This window comes from Eptatretus burgeri, chromosome 11 (genome assembly GCF_056783735.1).
Source record: "Eptatretus burgeri isolate ZD-2024b chromosome 11, Ebu_testis_v1, whole genome shotgun sequence".
Lineage (NCBI taxonomy): Eukaryota > Metazoa > Chordata > Myxini > Myxiniformes > Myxinidae > Eptatretus > Eptatretus burgeri.
In genome coordinates this window covers 39,679,830-39,699,829 of record NC_140971.1, presented here as the reverse complement: position 1 = coordinate 39,699,829, position 20,000 = coordinate 39,679,830, and the positions used below count along the sequence as shown (strand labels likewise).

At 48.0% G+C, this 20,000-nt stretch overlaps 1 protein-coding gene across 1 annotated transcript in view; it reads left to right on the top strand.

Annotated features, from left to right (window-relative positions):
- The window catches only part of LOC147016900 (uncharacterized), a 394,344-nt gene that overhangs the window by 500 nt on the left and 373,844 nt on the right, over positions 1 to 20,000 (top strand). Inside the window, exon 1 of the transcript XR_015049243.1 lies at positions 1 to 7,229. This exon is cut by the window's left edge and continues 500 nt beyond it. The gene's annotated coding sequence lies outside the window, so the exon portion shown is untranslated. The remainder of the gene's footprint in view (positions 7,230 to 20,000) is intronic.

Sequence of the window (20,000 nt, the reverse complement as noted above, 5' to 3'; positions counted from 1 at the left end):
GAGGAGGAGGAGGAGGAGGAGGAAAAGACGATCATGTCGATGAAATACCGACAGAAGCTGGCCAACCTGGCCAAGCCAGCAACGTCAGCCCTGCGGCTGTAGCCCCAGCGCAGACAGCCGAGTTTCCACACTCGGCGGCGGCCTCGGGATCGGGTGTGACTGTCAAGCCGCTTCCCGATGATCTTGGAAGTGAGAGACCGAATCAAGTTGTTCTACAGCGGTACCCTGGCCATCTGTTACAGAACAAGAGTCGCTCTTTGTGTCCTAGTGGTACCAGACTAATGAATGGCTGGAATACAGTGTGCAGACAGATGCAGCATTCTGCTATCCATGTGGGAAGTTTAACACCGCACGCGGCCCAATGGACTCTACTTTCACAGTGCGAGGCTACCGGAATTGGAAACATGCCGTTGAGAAAGGCAGGGGGTTTCACAAACACGCAACTTCAAAAGAACATTTAACTTGTGTTTTGAGGTGGAAGGAGAATGAGAGGCACATCGATTGCGGTGAGGAGATTTCCACACTCCTCAATGCTGACCAGCTAAATAGAAACCGGTACTATGTGTCTGCTCTTATAGATGTTGTGGAATTTCTCGCCGAAAATCAGATACCTTTTAGAGGGAGCCTTGATAATTTTGAAGATGTGTCAGACGGGCACAGTGGGCTCTTCCTATCGCTTTTAAACTACACACTCAAAAAAGACACCGAGCTAGCCGAAATAATAAAGCATATCCCACGAAACGCAAGCTATACTCGTCCGGAAATGCTGAATGAACTGATCTGCACATTGAGTAATGTTGTGACGGATGCCATCGTGGAAGAAGTAGGCACATTGTGGTTTACCATCAAGGTGGATGGGACGAGGGACCCCACTGAATGTGAGAACATATCAATCATCATTCGCTTTGTATCAGCATCAAATGAAGCAACAGAGCATCTACTCACAACAGCTACAGCCGACGCTGGAGATGCAAAAACATTGACAGACCTAATAATTGCAGAGCTGATAAAAACAGGACTTGACACATCAAAAATATTAAGTGAGGTGTACGACGAGGCTTCGGTAATGGCTGGGAAGCAAGGTGGGGTGCAAAAGTTGTTGCAAGGGATATTGGAAAGAGAAATCCCCTATGTGCACTGTTTAAATCATCAACTCCATCTGGTAGTTATCCACGCACTGGCAGCAGAGAAAGCTGTCACTGATTTCCTCGAGGTTTGTTGTTGCCTGTACAAATTCTTCAGAAAGCCCACTGTTGCTGCACAGTATAAAGGTGAGCGGTTAAAACGACTTCTTGATCAAAGGTGGACGGGACATTTTGCCACCGTGTCTGTGATCATAGGATCTTTTAAGGATATCACATCCTGACTGTCGGAGATTGATGCAGAGCACGCCTACAGTGCAGAGATGAGGATGGAGGCTATTGGGCTTTTGTAGGAAGTCTCTGGGCCTGCCTTCATGTTCATTGCTATCTTTGTACAAAAACTGCTGATGTTGTTAGATGCCCCCAACAGACTCTTGCAGGCAGAGGACATGGACTTGCTAACGGGGTTAGAACTGGTGGCGAGTACTACAGAGTGCGTGAAGAAACTCCGCTCTGAGGATGAGTTCAATGATCTGTGGAAGAAGGCCAACGATGCTCGCACTTCTACACCTGCACCACCAAAACAGAGACGCACAATGCATAAGAACTTGGAACAGTTTGTAGTTTTGGAGACAACAGGACAAAACAACGACAATGATAAGACGGAACTGCAGAGGGTTTTTTACAGCGCAATTGACACTGTGCTTGGCGAGATCGCTCAGCGCTTCAGTAAGCACAACACACAACTCGCCCGTTCACTCGCTGCCTTGAATCCTGAAAATGGCACGTTTTTGGATCCCCACTTGCTCCAGCACATCATGACATTAACAAAGTCAACCATCAGTGAAACAGAGTGTGTGGTTGCAAAACAGTTTATTCGCTCACAGACAGAAAAGCAGCCAAACGAGAGATGGACAACACAAAAACTCCTCTCAACATCCCACAAAACGCTGGAAGCCATGCCAAGTGTAGTGACTGCTATGAGACTTGGACTAACATTTGGTGCGTCGACTGCCATGTGTGAAAACTCATTCTCAACATTGAGGAATGTCTTCACTGACCATCGACGGTCCATGCGCCATGCACGCAAGGCACAACTGGTACAGCTGGCCTTCGAGAGAGACCTCACACGTAAATGCCTGAATGAATGGAAGGAGAAGGTCCTCAGAAGATTCCACACGTCACGTGTGGAATCGTCGCCTGCAGACACGTCGCCTGCAGCTCTTCTGACAGCGAGTACAGCGGTATAAAAACTATACGAGGAGTTCAGATTGTGTGTGTGACTGCTGGTGATGCGTGTGTGGTTGTGGTTGCAGTGTGGTTGTGGTTGCAGTGTGGTTGTGATCAGCACCCGCCGTGGTCGGCTGCTTTGTACTTCTGATGTTTAAGTTAATGTTGTGTTTGGTGCTTTGCATATCCCATATCTAGTGCTTTGTGCATAACCTTACCTCTGTGTAATTGACTGCTTTAAATGCGGACCTTGTGGTATCTTCAGGCTGGTCGTATTTGCTGTTGATAGTTTAACGTGGTGATCGCAGGTCATAGCCTACTGTATCTTATTTCAAAGTGCACTGATTCTGGTGCCAATCTCCCCCGTTTCGTCATTGTATCTCTGGTATATTAATTTTCTAATGCCAATTCTTGGCAACACCTTGTATAAGTGCACCTGAATTGGTGCCAATTGTCTAATCATTGAATATTTGCATTGTGAATGTGCCAGTTTGTTGCGGCTCTCCTGCATTCGAATAATTTTAGGCCAAAAACATCGGAACATATTAAATCTAGCTGAGATCAATTTGGTTAGTATGCGACGGCAACCTCAGTATAGATGTGTCAATGCTGCATGAATACAATAGTATACCGGGTTATCAAAAATATTAAATATAATAATTGTTCCCCCCCCTTCCAGTTCATATGCCCCCCTTAATACTGAGACCTGGCTACGGGCCTGGGACGCGGGTAGGACCCCCCGGTCTCGCGGACCTGGCCGCTCCTTCAGATCACGCGCGCATATTGGCCTACAGGCCCGTCTGCCCCCTTGTCTATGAGGGTGGCTTCTTTCCTTTGCTTTTGAATAAATGTGTGTTGGCGCCATCTGTAAAGTAGAACTGTATACGTGTTGCCGTGTGTGCGTGTAGTCGGTAGTAACTCTGCGTCATTATTTCTTTTGTTTTACTGTTATAGGTGCATTTTGACTGTTTGGCTGTATATGTGTGCTTTCCGTGTGTCGCGTAATAAATGTGCATTGTGTGAACTGTTTTCCCGTTTCGCTTCGTCTTTTCTTTAATTGACCCTCCATCCTGCTTCACGTAAAGGGTTCGTAGTGGGCTTAATACGCCCGATAATTAATCTGAACCATCGAGGCCGACGATGACACCGCTCGGTTATCACTGTAGCACGGAATGGACCGCTTAAGCGGTTCGTGGCCAGAGTCTGCCTGTGGCGTGATGCGATCGCCCAGTCGACCATTTGCGCAGGTACTTCGGTCGATCGAATTTGGCGAGCGACCCTATCCTGCGCGGGTGGGCAATTGGCACGATCGTGGTGAGGTTAAACCCCCACCCGTGACTATCTCCCGGCGTTGGTCCGAGAGGGTCACGACTGAATTGTCCGTTCCGGTGGGCGAGGAGGCCGCCATTCGAGTCGAGCGGCCGATCGCACGCCGACGGGCGTGAATTCGCAACACTGGTGTCCGGGAGTGGGATTCGAATCCCTCCCGCCTCCCAGCTAAATTCACGGGAATCGGTTCAGGGGTGAGAGGAGCGACCCCCGATTCCCTCCAAATTACGAGCTTTTTAAATTAATCTCTTACGTGAAATAAGATGGAGTTTCAAGGCGAGCGGGTGCCGGGGGTAGAAATGTATATATGTGGAAATGTAGAATCCATGGCCCGGGATGGTACCTCTGGTAATTATAATCCACCGGGGAGCTCAACCCGATATTCTGAGCACGGACTTTGCCGGCAAACTGGGTCGCATAATGGCGGCGCGATCGCACCTCAGCGCAGCACGGAGCGAGCAGCTATTTATGGCGCGGCAAATGGCGCGACACGAGGCGAGCGCTCCCAACAATCGTTTCAAACCACGTGGGCGTGGCAGGCGAGGTCAAGCGCGCCTACGCCGGACATTGGCGGGCTTTGGGAAGAATTGAAGGAAGAATGGAGGACCGAGCTCGAAAAAGGAAAACAGAAACATGAGCTGGAAGTAAAACAATTAAAGGAAAAAATAGGGAAAATAGAGTTGAGTATCCATAAGTGGGAACAAGCGGAGAGCGAGCTGAAGAAAAAGTTAGAAGAGCAAAAACGGAAACACAATTTGGGGGTAAAGCAACTAGAGGAGGTAACAAGAGAACAGGAATATCAGGAACAATTGAGGAGAAGAGCATGGTTGGCGTATGAGGAGGTGAGCAGGGAAAGGGATGAGATGTGCAAGGAAAGGGATGAACAGAGTGAGGAAAAATGGAAAAAAAGTTGATGAGATACTGGAGCACGAAGCCAAAGAAAGGGAATTACAAGACGAGCTGGAGAAGTTGAGAGAAGAAAGAACGATAGCAGAGAATGAGACGTTAAGGAACCACACTGTACAGATCGAACAGCTGGAAGCGAACGCCAGATTAAAGAATGAGATGCAAGAAAGAGTAATGATGGAAGAACGAATGAGACAGAAGAAGGAAATTTATCAACGGAAGGAAACCACGAAATTGCAGAATGAGGAACAAGAAAGAGTACTGAAAGAATAAAGATTAAGACAGGAGAAGGAAATCAGTCAACTGGAAGAAATAACGAGATTGCAGAATGAGGAACAAGAGAGACAATGGGATAGAAAACTGAAAGAGTATGAATTTGAAACTGAACGACAAAAGGAAAAAATAGGTTGGAATACGAGGAGAAGTTGAAGGAGCAAGGAATGATGCAGGAAGGAGAAATCAGGAGATTGAAGGACACAAGGAGATTGGAGAGGGAAGAACGAGAGGAACAATGGGAAAGAAAACAAAAGGAACATGAAGCCGAGGTTGACCAATTGAAAGAAAAGGCGAGGCTGGAGTGCGAGGAGATAGACAAAGAACAGCGAATGAAACACAAAAGGGAGATGAACCAAATGAAGCAAACAACGAAACTGGAGAAGGAAAGACAGGAGAGGAAACAAGGAAGGGTAACGAGAGAACAGCGAATGAAACACAGGAAGGAAATGAGTCAATTGAAAGAAACGATGAGATTGGAAAATGAAGAGCAGGAGAAACCGTGGGGTAGAAAACAAGAACAATGTGAGTTTGAAATTGAACAACTGAAACGGGGAGCAAGATTGGAGTCCACGGAGATTGAAAAACTCCGGAGGGAGAACGAAGAACTCAGGAAGTTCTGAGAGGAGGAACGACTCAGAAGGAGCCAGGAAGTGGAACAACGTAATAAGGTGGGATGTGTGACAGCACCACAAGGAGCAATGTTGGTGGTGCAGGACTTGATTGACGCCACTCATCGGATGAAGGAACAATTGGGGCGGGCCCTGATAAAGGAGACACAAATAAAAAAGGAGACGAGGGAAGTAACAAAAACAAAGAAGGAAATGAAAGTATTGCCAGAGACACGGGAGATAGAGAGTGAATTGGACGGGGTTAGTGACGAACACACACATTGAGGTAGTGGAGGGCCATGAGGGGGAGCTGGCGGACTGGTGAGAGACCCGGTGCGGGCAGCTGGATGGCCTCCTCCAGGAACGAGGGGAGGGAATATGCCCCCTTGAGGCGACTCACGACCAGGTGGGTTCGGTCGTGCTTTGCGGGGCCGAGGGGACGGGTGCTGCGAACGGGTGCACGTGCAGCTTGGGGGGTATAGAGGCCCCCGGAACCCCTTGGGGGGACACGAATCCCCAGTGTGGTTGTCCCGGTGTGTGTTGTGCAAGGTGTGAGTGCGGCCCCGTGTGTGAGTGGTGTGGTGGCAAGTGTGCCGAAGTGCGTGCCTCCCAGCACGCCGTGTGTGGATGAGGCACCGTGTGTGGAAGGAGCCACGGGTGCGGGTAAACGGCCATGTGTGAATGGAACCACGTGTGCAAGAGAAATGGCATGCGTGAGTGAGCGGCCGAGTGTGAGAGAGACTGTGTGTGTGAGAGAGCGGTATGTAAGGAAGATGACGGTCGGCATGCGGGAGCACGCAGCCGCGTCTCCCGGGGTGAGTGTGATGGAGTGGAGTATGAGTGTCGTGACACGCAGGTGGGCGTGGATTGAATGGCGACGACGACGACGACGACGACAGCGACAGATAGACAAGGGCTGGGTAGCGGCCGTAGCTATTTTGAGCACCACACCGGGTTCACCCAGCAGCGAGCGCGATGTCCGTGCTGTGCAACGCACGAGGCTGCCACGTGCTCACTTGCGGGAGTGAAGCCCGGTCCGTAAACTACAGCGGTGGATGTTGCCGATCCCGCGGACGGACAAAGTTTAGGCAGGTAAACGGATTCGGACCGGACGGGTTCTCCACGCGGGCGTGTGTGTTAAGCTCCAACGGGCAGAGTACATGTGTTCGCATGGGGAACCCCTCGAGATGTGAGGCTTGTGTTTTTTTTATGCACCGGGTGACGTCATGGCTGCGTGTCGGGTTGGAATCCGGCAGGAGGGTGAATCCCTGCCGGATGGTACCATCCAAGAGGGACGAGGGAAGCGAACAGCTGCCATGACGTCACGCCAAAGGTGCGCGGCTGTGAATTGCCGCGCTGGTGCGCAGGTTGCGAGTTGCCATGCTGGTGCTGCGCGTAATTGAAGAGAAAAAAAAAGCAAGCCTCGCTTTCGGGTGAACAGGATTCCCCGGGCAAGGGGTGGAAGACCCCCCTGCCAGGGCACAGGATGGACACTAGTTAGGGGGAAGGGTTAGCTTAGCTCGACCAGCTTCATGGGGCAGGGGTAAGTCCTCATGGGGCCCGTGGAATAGATTAGGTAGAGGGGTTTTAGTCGAGATTTAGGATGGGAAATGGAATTTTAGGATTTGGAGACAGTGACAGACTTTGGATGTGTAGTGGGGACGTAGCTTAGCTACGTAGTGTTAAAAGGAATGTGCTATTGTTTAAGGGACGACGAGGGAGCACGAGGTAGTAAGGGGAAGTAGTCAGAAGGATGGCAGAGTTCAGCGGTGTGTGTGTTGAAGAGTTGGTGAGTTGTGTGGAGACATGTTGAGTGAGTGAGGCCAGTGGGTCTGTGTGTTTGGAGCGAATGTGGAAAGCATGGTGCGATGAGTGATTGGGGGGAGGAGTGACCCCCGCCCAAGGGACCCCGGGGTCAGTGTAAAGTGAGTTAGCTGGGTTAGTTAAATTGAAAGATGGAAGTCGTTTTGATGTTGGTGAGAGTGTAGGCTCAAAACCCGTTTGGAGGGGTGCAGGAGCCCTGTTGACGGGCTGGGAGCGTGGCTGCGAAAGGTGAGCATCGCTGAGTGGGTACCCCGGGCACCAGGCTAGTCGGCCGTAGTAGGCCAAGGGCCCATGGGGGGCCAGGATAGCGTAGTGGGCACGGGTGCGCCCACACGATGCAGGGGCCCGGGGTGCCGTTAGCCGCGTGGGCAGTGTTGTGGGCACGGGTGACCCTCGGAAAGGGGCCCGGGAAGCCAGCCTGCCACGTGCGCATTTCAGGGGAGTCGCCAGGGAGGGCACTCCCCGGTGTTTAGGGAGCTGGTAGGCTCGGAGGCAGTGTAGTGCCCAGGGGTGTCATCGTCGGAGAATCGGCAGAGGGTAGTGCCTGCCAAGGGGAGCCACGCGTCCCAGCCATTAGACCGTGTGAGGGCACGGGAAGAAAATTGGGGGGCGAGGCCCGAAATTGTAAGGACACCAACACAGGCGACGGTAATCTGGGTTGATAGAACCAATAGTTTAAGCGAGAGGCGCTTGTTGAAAGCCCTGGGGTAGTTGAAAGGCTATTGGATAGGGTAGATTAGGAAGTGTACCCCTCCGCACCATCCATCCCTTCGCTCACGTTGTGGGCCGCTGGACCCACTTTGGGTTAAAGATCGCTGAAGTCTGGGGAGGCCATCCTGAGGCTTCGTTGGACCTCGACACAGGACGCTAGCTCTCCCTTGTTCCCCTCCGGGAAGAGAAAGTAGGGGTTGGGAGTAGGCTAGGGGATGATAGGTTAGCCGAACAAGGATGATAAAGGGGGTTAGGGGACGATTTATAGTGGGGAAGTGAAAATAAAAACAACAAAAAAATAAGTTGGGGCTAAATTGGTTTTACAAACTAAGGGAGTGGGTATGGCCAGTGACAGGCAAAGGCGATAGGTTGGGAGGGAGACAGTAGGCAGGTCCGAGCCCGCCTTCTGAGTGGCCAGCACCACCGCACTCCCTCCATCAAACTGCACTGCAAAGCAAAGGCTGGCCAACTTCATCGGCAGCTGTTGTTTTGCTGCGAGGCCTGTCCCGGCCGGATCGTCCAGGCTGCTGTGCTTCAAGGCCCGGCCAGTTCGTCTGCTGGCTGTGTTTGCCTGCAGCGGCCTTGTTCTGCAGGCTGTGGTTGCCTGCTGCCTTTGCCATGCCATGTCCACTGCCCTCATCTACTTTTTGTCCCCGTTCAATTTTGCTTTGCCCCCCCCCCCCTTGTTCATTGCCATGTGCGCCAGGATCGTCGCAACAGTTTGCAAGCTCCAGGGACTGCCCTGTAGGCAGCCGCATCACAGGACCGCATTGGCGGCCCGTGCAACGTTGTTTGCTGCGTCAGATCATCGCGCGTTCTGCAGGGACTGCCCTGTAGGCAGCCGCATCACAGGACCGCATTAGCGGCCCGTGCAACGTTGTTTGCTGCGTAAAATCATCGCGCGTACTGCAGGGACTGCCCTGTAGGCAGCCGCATTACGGGACCGCATTGGCGGCCCGTGCAACGTTGTTTGCTGCGTCAGATCGTCGCGGGTACTGCAGGGACTGCCCTGTAGGCAGCCGCACAAGGAGACTGCATTTGCGCAGCCCATGTGCCGTTGTTCACTGGGTTCAATTTAAAAGGGGGAGGCCGAGGACTGCGTGTGAGCAGCTGGCCACGTTCCCTGCCACCTGCATTGCATGAGCCAGAGACTGCATGCGAGCAGCCTGGCTCCCTGCTAACTGCTTTTCTCTTTGCAGAGTCCATTGATCCTGGGCCATGGTTTCGTGTAAAATTTGTAAGTTAAGATGTACTGTAAATATGAGTGTGCCCCCGGCATGTCTGTCTTAGCGCCGGCAATTTTATTTAAGTCGTCCGTATGAGTGGGTTTGTTTAGTTAGTTACTCAGCCCTCAGGTTATTTATTTTGGGGACACGAATACCATGAATGTCGCACTCAGGGATCCGAAGGTAAAACGTACTAGGGGAGAACTACACATGATGGCACACGAGAATTTGACGACTCGGGACGAGTCTGTAAAAAGGGGAGGGGGTAGTGTTACGGCTGTGGAAATTCGCAAACCACCATTCAGGGCCCATAGGTGAGATAACTCTAAGTACATGTGTAGTTAGCCCCAAACCCGTTGTTTAGAAGGAATTTATGTGATTCATTCAGGCTGCGACGCTTTGAGATAGCCGTTTTTCTGTTCTATCTTTATTTTGAACCAACCACGTCTCAACCGCCATCACACAACAACCACCTTAACCACCATGCCAGCCATTGTCACCAACTATAACGATGCTCCAACCTTCAGACAACAACAACGCCAACAGCCACGGCCTTCACCTTCACAACTCAATCCCGCAAACATCGCATCACCGTCATTCCCAAACGGCACCATAACCATCAAACCACCACCGATAAACCCTCCACCACCCTCACCTCTCTCCTACGGCCATTCCTGCACCACCTGTGAATGCTGAGCGTCGGGCTGTCTTGGGCTCATTCAGCGATATGCACCAAGCCGCGAGTGCAAATAGCAGCCTTTCCGAGGAGAATTCGGATCAAGAACGCTACACGCCCACTTCTGATCCATCCAATTAGCAAGCGCGGAGCGGCTTGGCCCCGCCTCCAGGCGCGTCTGTGGGAAATCAAAATATGCAAATTCTAGGATCAGGGGAGGTTCAGGCCCACGTTTCCTCCGTCCAATTGGCGAGCGTGGCTCCGCCCCCGAGGTGATCCTGATCCGGAAATTTGCATATTGTTTTCTCCTGCCGGCCTATAAAACGGCGAGCGCAAGGTGAATCATGGCAGTCAGAGTTTTGGTAAGAGAGTCATCGGGCAGAGTGTGGCAGCGGCAGAGTGTGGCAGAGAGTGGAGTCGGGTGGCGAAGGCATCGAGTTGGGTTCTGCAGTCGGCTGAGGAGAGTTGTGGGAAGAGGCCAAGGAGCTCGGCTCCGAGGCGAGAAGGTCGGCGACGTGGTCGCGGTGTGAGATCGCTCGTCACGGGACCCAAGCCAGCCAGCGATTCTCCCTCCCCCGGGGCATCAACAATTCCCCCTTTCCCCCGCGCTGAGATAGTGCAACAAGGGAGCCCCGTTCCCACCCCACTCCAAATGTCGTGCCAACGAAACCCGCCAAGGAGCACGGAGTCGGGGCACAGCCACGCGGCTACATCTGCGGCTCGTCCGCCAACGCGTCACGAGGACGCAGGTAGGACCCCCCGGTCTCGCGGACCTGGCCGCTCCTTCAGATCACGCGCGCATATTGGCCTGCAGGCCCGTCTGCCCCCTTGTCTATGAGGGTGGCTTCTTTCCTTTGCTTTTGAGTAAATGTGTGATGGCGCCGTCTGTAAAGTAGAACTGTATAAGTGTTGCCGTGTGTGCGCGTAGTTGGTAGTAACTCTGCGTCATTGTTTCTTTTGTTTTACTGCTATAGGTGCATTTTGACTGTTTGGCTGTATATGTGTGCTTTCCGTGTGCCGCGTAATAAATGTGCATTGTGTGAACTGTTTTCCCGTTTCGCTTCGTCTTTTCTTTAATTGACCCTCCATCCTGCTTCACGTAAAGGGTTCGTAGTGGGCTTAATCTTCTTCTTCTTCTTCTTTCGGCTGCTCCCGTTAGGGCTCGCCACAGCAGATCATCCGTATGATCCGCATAGTGATTTGGCACAGGTTTTACGCCGGATGCCCTTCCTGACGCAACCCTGGTCGCCTCTCACGACACAGAGATATGGTACACCTATTTTAACCGGGGTATACACCGGCCCAGTATACTGGTACTCATTTCGCCGACCTCGGAAGGATGACAGGCTGAGTCAACCTCCTGGTGTATTAATTCAGTGGCCCAACGGGGCTTGAACTCAGGACCTTTTGGATCCCAAGCCGCTGCCCTAACCACTGCGCCAACACCAGGCTTCGTAGTGAGCTTAATATGCCCGATAATTAATCGGAACCGTTGAGGCCGACGATAACACCGCTCGGTTATCACTGTATCACGGAATGGACCGCTTAAGTGGTTCGTGTCCAGAGTCGGCCTGTGGCGTGGTGCGATCGCCCGGTCGACCATTCGCGCAGGTACTTAGGTAGATCAAATTTGGCGAGCGACCCTATCCTGCATGGGTGGGCAATTGGCATGATTGTGGTGAGGTTAAACCCCCACCCGTGACGAGCTCCCGGCGTTGGTCCGAGAGGGTCACGACTGAATTGTCCGTTCCGGTGGGTGAGGCGGCCGCCATTCGAGTCGAGTGGCCGATTGCACGCCGGCGGGCGCGAATTCGCAACAATATACATGGAACATTTTAATGATAATGATGATTTATCTTTAAATGGTAAGCATGAGTCAATATTTATTTCAATATTATCATGATGAGTTGAACATCTTGATGTGAAACGATTTTGTCATGTTAATGTTTTCATTTTTTTTCCTTTCTGTTTTTATCTACCACACTATTTTTTACTGATTACAATATACAAATACATATATTGCTTTAAAATTATTTGGATCAGACTTCACTGCAATGCTTTATAAAAAATATTATTCGACTCGTCTTTTAAAAACGATAAATGTATAAACAGGCGAGCATTGGGTGGCTTTGACACCAACTCTCTGGTGGTAGTACTTGCTCCATATGCACTTCACACTCGTACAGGCTTCATCTGAATTAACCCCACTACACGTGACGGCTTCGATTGCGAAAAGGATTGCAGCCACGTGGCTGCAGCACTCGCCCAAACCTGCCATACAATAGGCCTTATTCAGATGACGTCACTGGTCACGTGACTGTGTCAGCTCCGCCATATTGAGTGGCAAGAAAGTATACCGCATCCATAACAACCAATAGTCTCCACTTCAACTACACCGTTATTTCCAAGCAAGCGATTTTTTTTTTGGTTTCTGCAAATGGGTAAGAGTTGTTGTGCCCCAGGATGTACTACAGGCTCTGGAGTGCAGTTTTACTGCTTTCCCGTCGAAGTAGGCCGACAAAATATTTGGATATCGGTTCTGAGAAGAGAAAAATGGTGACCTGGCAAACATGACTGGTTGTGTGGCCTTCACTTTGTCTCCGGTATCTAACTAATTTCTGATACGTTATTTCAGTAGTTGGTATTAAATAGCTGGTGGTTACAAAATATTGTCTGATTTGTATCATTAAAATGCATTATATCCCTTGTTTTATTGACAGAATGACATAGGCTAGATCGCCTTTCTAACAGCTGTCTAACGCGCACAGTTCTGAGTTGTTTCCCTACAGAAAGTCACATCGATATGTATAATACATAAAAAAAACTAGCACTTGGGAATATCCACAGCAGTGTGGCATTACACCGTATGTTTGTCATGGAAAAAATATAATGTATCTGTAATCAAACTGACGAATGAAGATTTTCTACAAACTTAGCATTTAGACAAGAGCTTCACTTGAAATTAACTTGTGGCAGCAGTCAGGTTAAAAAAGTGACACTGGTTGCTGAACAAAACAAGCAACAACGAATACAATAATAGTGAAATGAAAGAAAACAGGCTTAACCTTTGCCCTCACGATAATACAGTTCTTGTCAGCTTTCGTCGACATTATGTCACGAACAAACCCGGCGACATAATATGAGTAAGCGTCCATACTCTTGAAGGCTTTCAGGCTGGCTTGAGTGTAAGGACTCGGCGTTTCAACGAGGTAAACATAGCTGTCAGGGAAAACGATTATAGGCCAAAATTTCCTTTCTATTGACAATTATCCTTTGAAATAATATAAGGATCTTCACAAAGACCACACAGCTTCAGTTTTTCACAGTACCTCTTCTTAGAAATATCATCTAATCCATGGAAATAGCCCAGAAGTTCGCGTGACACGTGCGTGGTAGCCATGATTTTTTGCCACTCAATATGGCGGAGCCTTACCTTCCGCTGTTACGTCACTCGCTTAGTGCATAGAGACTATTGCAATGGACCGCTATGACGTAGCCATGTGTTTTATCGAGGCAAAGCCATGGTTCATATGGTTTGTCGGTCAGGCGCTGTCCGGGTACAACCAATCCCTTAATGAAAACAGCACTAACTGCGGGTATTTCATGCTGGAGCACCTCATGAACATGGCCCGAAATGAAATAATTATAGGCATCCAGTGATTTATAGGCCTGAAGCGCTTCTCCCGTGAATGGTCCTGGTGTTCGAATGAGGTAATTATATATGCTGGGGTACTGCAGCGGGGGCAGCTGCCTTGGATTACATATCCACCTACTGTTCGGAATGGAATAAGGATCAGGCAGAACAATCTCCACTTCACCCACACAAACTTTCAACTTTTCCTCATATCTCGCCCGATCGGTGGTAGACGGGGATAGAAAATGTATCGAAGGAGTGCCCATCTGGAATGATCAGGTTCTAAATCGATCAAATTTGAAGGAAACAATATTCAAATATACCGCCACACTTTATCTCCACGCAAAGCTTAAGTAGACCGGAAGTTGGACTGCCACCCGATAGTTCGCGCATGCGCACAAACACGCAAATGTTTACATACAGCGATCGCTCGTATGTCGTGATGTACGAACGATCAGACCGACCACGATGCGTTCAACTTCATGAAGATTTTATTGAGAACGTTCAGCTCCATTGTTGTCACGTGTGTCACGCATGCGCACAAGGAACTCACATCAAACTCAAGGGAGGGTGTGACGTCACAGTTATTTTCCCCCATTTGAATTGTTTTCTGATGAAGATGCGGATTAAAAATAATGAATGTGTGTTGAAGGTTATACCGATGGATACCCAAGGAAGACACCACACCTACAAACTGAGATATGTTCTGTGATGGTTCGAACGTTTAATCTGAGCGTGAGAGGTCAGAGGTTCCTGTCCAGAGGCCACATAAAGGGAGGGGGGAAATGGGACAATGGGAGGGGAGTTCGACTGTCCACACTGTATTACACTGTACGTCTATCAGTGAGATAGAAAACGTTAACTGTTCATTTTGGTGGAGGTATACGCTCTACCGAGTGCCGGTCTCGTCCCGGACTCAAAAAAAAAACATTAAAAAAACAATGGAGTAAATAAACGTCATCAGCCGAGCCAGGGTGTGTTCCGTTAGCAAGCGGCTTGCTAATGCTTGCCAAGCCACTCGTTCCATATCAACCACTTTGCAAGTGCTCGGCAAGCGGAACAATCGACACAACGAGATGTACGGGGTGTTAAGGGGTCGAAATGGTCTTGAAACTGTGTTGGGGGTGTAAAGGGTCTGTGTTGTCTAAAGATCTAAAAGTTTCGTTCCAATAATATGTCACGGAATTGATAGACGGACGTAGTCACGTGGGTCCATCGACACTTCACCTCCATCCCGGCAGAGGAGAGGTGGAGTTTGAAAATTTCAGCTCAGTCTCAACTCTAAAATTGTCTTAAAAGGGGCTAAAGGGTGTATGTAGAGTATGAGGAGAGAATTGGGTGATGTAGATTGGGAGACTCTAACAACAGGACAATCAGCATCAGAGAAATGGGAAACCTTCAAGGAGCAAATGTGTGGAGTGCAGTGTGTGTACATTCCAATGAGGTGTAAAACTAGAAGTAGAAAGAGACCAGCGTGGTTGAGCAGTGAGATAAGGACCACTATTAAGGAGAAACAGAAGATATCTATGAGGTTTAAAATAACATGACTGGAGTTAGATTTCTATCACGATCGAAGTAATCAGAGGCAAGTGAAGAAAATAACTCGGCAAGCCAGAAGAGAGGATGAGAAGGGCATGGCCAAGAATATTAAACATAATAGCAAGGTGTATCAGGGGAAAAGAACAGGTTAGGACCAGTGTGGGCCCATTGAGGAATAGCACCGGGAGAGTGGTTCGCGAAGAAAGTGAGATGGCAGGCTTATTAAACAGGTATTTTACTTCAACTTTTACACAGGAACAGTCAGCAGAATTGCCAATAGCTGAGAGTGTCTCTCGAGGAGGTGAGGAAGGGCTTTTACAGAAGATCCAGGTTGGAGTGGAGGAAGTAATGTAACAGCGAGGTAATCCAAGAGAAGGGAAGTATCCAGGCCCAGATCATATGCAACCGAGAGTATTGAGAGAGGTGTCTGAGCAAGTAAGCGAGATGTTAACCGGTATTTTCAATAGTTCACTGGAGTCAGGACAGGTACTGGAGGATTGGAGAGCAGCAAATGTGACAACATTATTTAAGAAAGGATATAGAGAAAAATTGGGAAACTTTAGACCTGTCAGCTTGACTTCAGTTGTGAGGAAGGTGTTGAAGACATTAATTTAGGACCAGATGAAGAACCATTTAAACAAATACAAACGAATTAAAAGTAGTCAGCATGGGTTTACCAAAGGTAGTTTCTGTTCAACAAATCTTTTAGAGTTTTATGAAGCAGTGTCTGGTTGGGTGGATGAGGGAAAGGCAGTGGACAGAGTATATCTCTACTTTAAGAAGGCATTTGATGAGGTACCACGTCGGAGGTTGTTAGCCAAAGTGAGGGCTTGTGGAGTGGCTGGTCAGGTAGCTAATCGGATTGCAAACTGGCTTCGTGGTCGGAAGTCAAGAGTGGCTGTAAGTGGGAGGATGTCTTGCTGGGAGGATGTATGTTGTGGGGTTCCTCGGGGATCAGTACTTGGACCATTACTGTTCATTATTTACATCAACGATTTGGAAAATGGGGTGAAGAGTAGGCTTCCCAAATTTGCAGGTGACACAAAGCTTGGAGGTGAGGTGGATAGCAGAGAGGGTGGTGATCATATTCAGGAAAGTATTGATCCTTGCATAGATTGGGAAAAAGATTGGCAGATGGAATTTAACCTGAGCAAGTGTAAGGTGTTGGGGATGGGAAAAAACATAGTGTATGTCATTGTGTAATTTGGTCAACTTTTCATATAGAATCTGGAAACTTGTAATTTTTCACTTCCTATGTTTACAGTGAACACAAAAACAGCTGTTTCCAATTTTTTTATTCATAAGCAGTCACTAAAATTTGAGAAATCGCCATATTTTACCCATTATAGTACATTCAGAGATAATAAAAAAAATATCTGTTCAGCTAAATTTAACCCAGTTGGGCATTATTTACGAACCCCCCCAAAAGATGACAGCCAAATATGCACAAAAAGGATGTTCTGTAGCATTGAGAACATACAATTTGAATGGATTTGCAAATACAAAACACAACTAGAATGGGCATTCGGTAGAGCGCATACCTTCGCCTCCGCTACTTTTTGTTCTTGGCATGAGAGTGGGGGGAACATAACAGTGAACATTTTGGTGTTGGTTTCATGCAAATCGGTTTTGATTTGACCGTGTTATGACAAAAACCGCATATTTTGAAAGGTCGTGACCCCACTGACCTTTGACCCCCAACCGCTAACAAGGGTAATGACGTAATTGTGTCATGTCGCCCATCACAAGATTGGGCAATGAATTCTGAACATTTTGGCATCGGTTGCATGCCAATTAGATCAAAATTGACCGCGCTTTGGTAAAAATACGAATTTGACCTTTCCGTGACCTTGACCTTTGACCCGATCGCTCCCAAAATCTAATCAAATGTTCCTTGGATAATAACCCATCATCCCACCAAATTTCAAGCGATTTGGTTTAATACTTTCTGAGTTATGTGAATAACAAACAAACACGCACACACATATTCACAAATAAATAAATAAATAAATACACAGCGACCAATACATAACCTTTCGCAGAATGCGAAGGTAAAGATGCTTCGACATATATAATTATTTGGTCATCCAAGTCCTCATTTTCCTCGTCATCGCTTGAATTTGCATCAGTTGCGACATCGTTGCATGTGTCCTCAGCTCCTTCACAATTGCAGAGCTCTGTACAGGTGAGATTATGTGCCTTACAAGGGCACCACCGTCCACTGCACTTACTGGCGACACAGGAACACTTCACAAGTTCCACCACAGCCTCCGGTGCTGCTGGAACTTTTGAGACAACTGTGACATAGTGGCCGTCCTCCAGTTGTCGCCATCCCAGAGTAATAGAATCCAGTAGAATTGGTACAGCTACCAAGTCTTGCAACCATATGTTGGCTTGTAGGTGTGCGCGCAATATATGCTCAGTGATGCATCCTTGAGTCAGAAGTAGCTTCTCCACACCTTGGTTACCCTTCAGCTGCTTGAACATGTGCCACCTCAGTGCCTTGGCTGATGCAAACCCAGAGTTGAACAGCTGACGCACAAACTTTTCACATCCAGACAACACCCCTGGTGATGGGTACACACCAACACCAAGTCCAGCAAGAGCACAGATAACATCTTCGCCTGCCTTCATGAAGACTTTGAAGAATGATGACTTCCCCTTTCCTTTGATGTGACCAGTGGTATCACTACCACTGAGTGCATGCAATCCTGGCAATGCTGCTGCTCTTTCTGCACCTAGAGCAACATGGATGGGCTTGAGTTTGATTTTTCGTCGTCCATCTCCAGTGCCCATGATGTTAACACTGTCCAGCTTCAGATCAGGTACTCTTCGCAGAGCAAGCACTAGCACATCAGTATCACAAGAATATATGTGCACAGTATTGCCCAGATGACTCACTGCCACTGCATACGAGATCAACAGTGTATCAGCTTCCTCTTGTGTACTCAGAATGCTCACCATATTTGGCTGGGAAGAAAGGACGCCTTTCTGGGTGTGTGGTGATCGGCACTTTGCACAATCGAACAGCTTTTTGTGCAAGATACAATACAAGATTGGCTTTTGTTTCCTTAGTGCTCAGAAATGACCTGAAGTCTTTAATGCATGTAGTATCGTTTACTTTATACCCCTTGTCCTGTGTTCTCCCTGCCGTACGAAGCTGTCTGGTTCTATCCTTGAGCGTATTAATGATGCTGTAGTTGTCAAATACTAGGTATGCATCCATGTAACCAACCGATTTACCATCAACCCTTCGAATAAAGCAGTCCAACAGATCTTTACAGGTTTTAATTTGGCTTTTGTAGACAACCATCTCCTGTACAAGAGCCATGCCATCTATTATGATGCTGGTGTTGGGTGGTTGACTCCTCTCCAATGGATGTTTGAGACGTGGCAGACTCTGCAACCATGCTCTCGAGTTCGTGAATGAGGATAGACTTCTTGGTACTGGGTAGTAGGGAACCATCTGGCTTCATTCGTGTGGCATTGGAACTAGCAAATTCATGCTTTCCTACGATGTCTTCCAGATCGAGTTCTCTTGAAGATTTTGCAATGAGGAGTAAGCGAACAAACAGGGAGTTTGTTGCTTTCAAGCTGACCACTTCCGATTCTGTCTTGAGACTGACAGTTTTGCATCCATCATTCCATGACAGGTACTTCAGTTTTGACATTTTGTCCCACATGTTTTTCTCACCATTGACTCTTTTGTACATGTGTGACAAGTGCCTTGTTCCCACGCATCTCTACGTCCAGGATGTCGTGCTGTACTGATGCAGGCATTATCCTGTTCGTCACAAGGTTGACCATCTTCGTTCTCTGATGTAATGAAAGGGTTTGATTTTGCCACCACACTCTTCAGTTGCCTTACTGCTTGCTCCTGTCGTGTGGTTTTAGCTGAAGAATGCTGATGGTGCTTCTTTGCTTTGGTTTTCAAAATGTTCAGCATCCGTTCAGTCTCTCCAGCAAGCCTTGCGAGTTCTGGCGAACTCAGACAGTACTTCAGCAAACCTTGAGGATCAGTTGTTAGGCCAGAAATGGCACCATCACTTTTATGTACTTTGTTGAGATGCTCTTGGGCTTGATCTGGGCCAATGGATGTGAATGCAAAGGGATTTGTGTTGACAACAAACTCTCCACTTTTCAGATCGTTCCATATGTGTGGATGGCTGGTTTGTAGTTGGTACATATGTGCTATGTGATCTGGAATGTTCTGGGCATAGTCATGCCTGTTGAACGCGAAGAAGTAGACACACATCTTTTCTAGACAAGCAAGATGCAAAGGCCAGTTACAATCCCGGGTAGCTCTCATGAACTGGAGCAGGTTACTGACTTGCTTCATGTACATACGAGCTCATTTGTACATGGGATACTTGTCGTTCTTCTGGTCGAACTCTTCTATGTCTATTATAGATCTTCTACTGCATACACTGTGTCTAAAAATACGAAAAAAAAATTGTCATCAAAATTTTTATCGATTTTCGTCACTCGCTGGCCGCCATCTTGGATTTTTGTCATTAGCAATGTTTGAAAAAATTGGAAACAGCTGATTTGTAGTCCTATGTGATCTTAGGAAGTAAACAAACACAAGTTTCCAGATTGTCCATGAAAAGTTGACCATTGTATGAATTGCGACATAACAACATACACTAACATTGAAAATACAGATTACATGATACAAGGGGTAATTTTGTAGTGTGTCACACAGGAGAATAATCTATGTATGTATGTATGTATGTATGTATGTATGTATGTATGTATGTGTGTGTATATATATATATATATATATATATATATATATATATATATATATATATATATAAATAAATAAGGTTAGCAGTCAGCACAGTACCAGGCAGCTATCGGTAAGGCAAACAGGGTTTTCGGATGTATTCGGAGAGGGATCAATTATAAATCAAAAGAGGTGGTGTTAACATTGTATCGGAATTTCGTGAGAGCCAC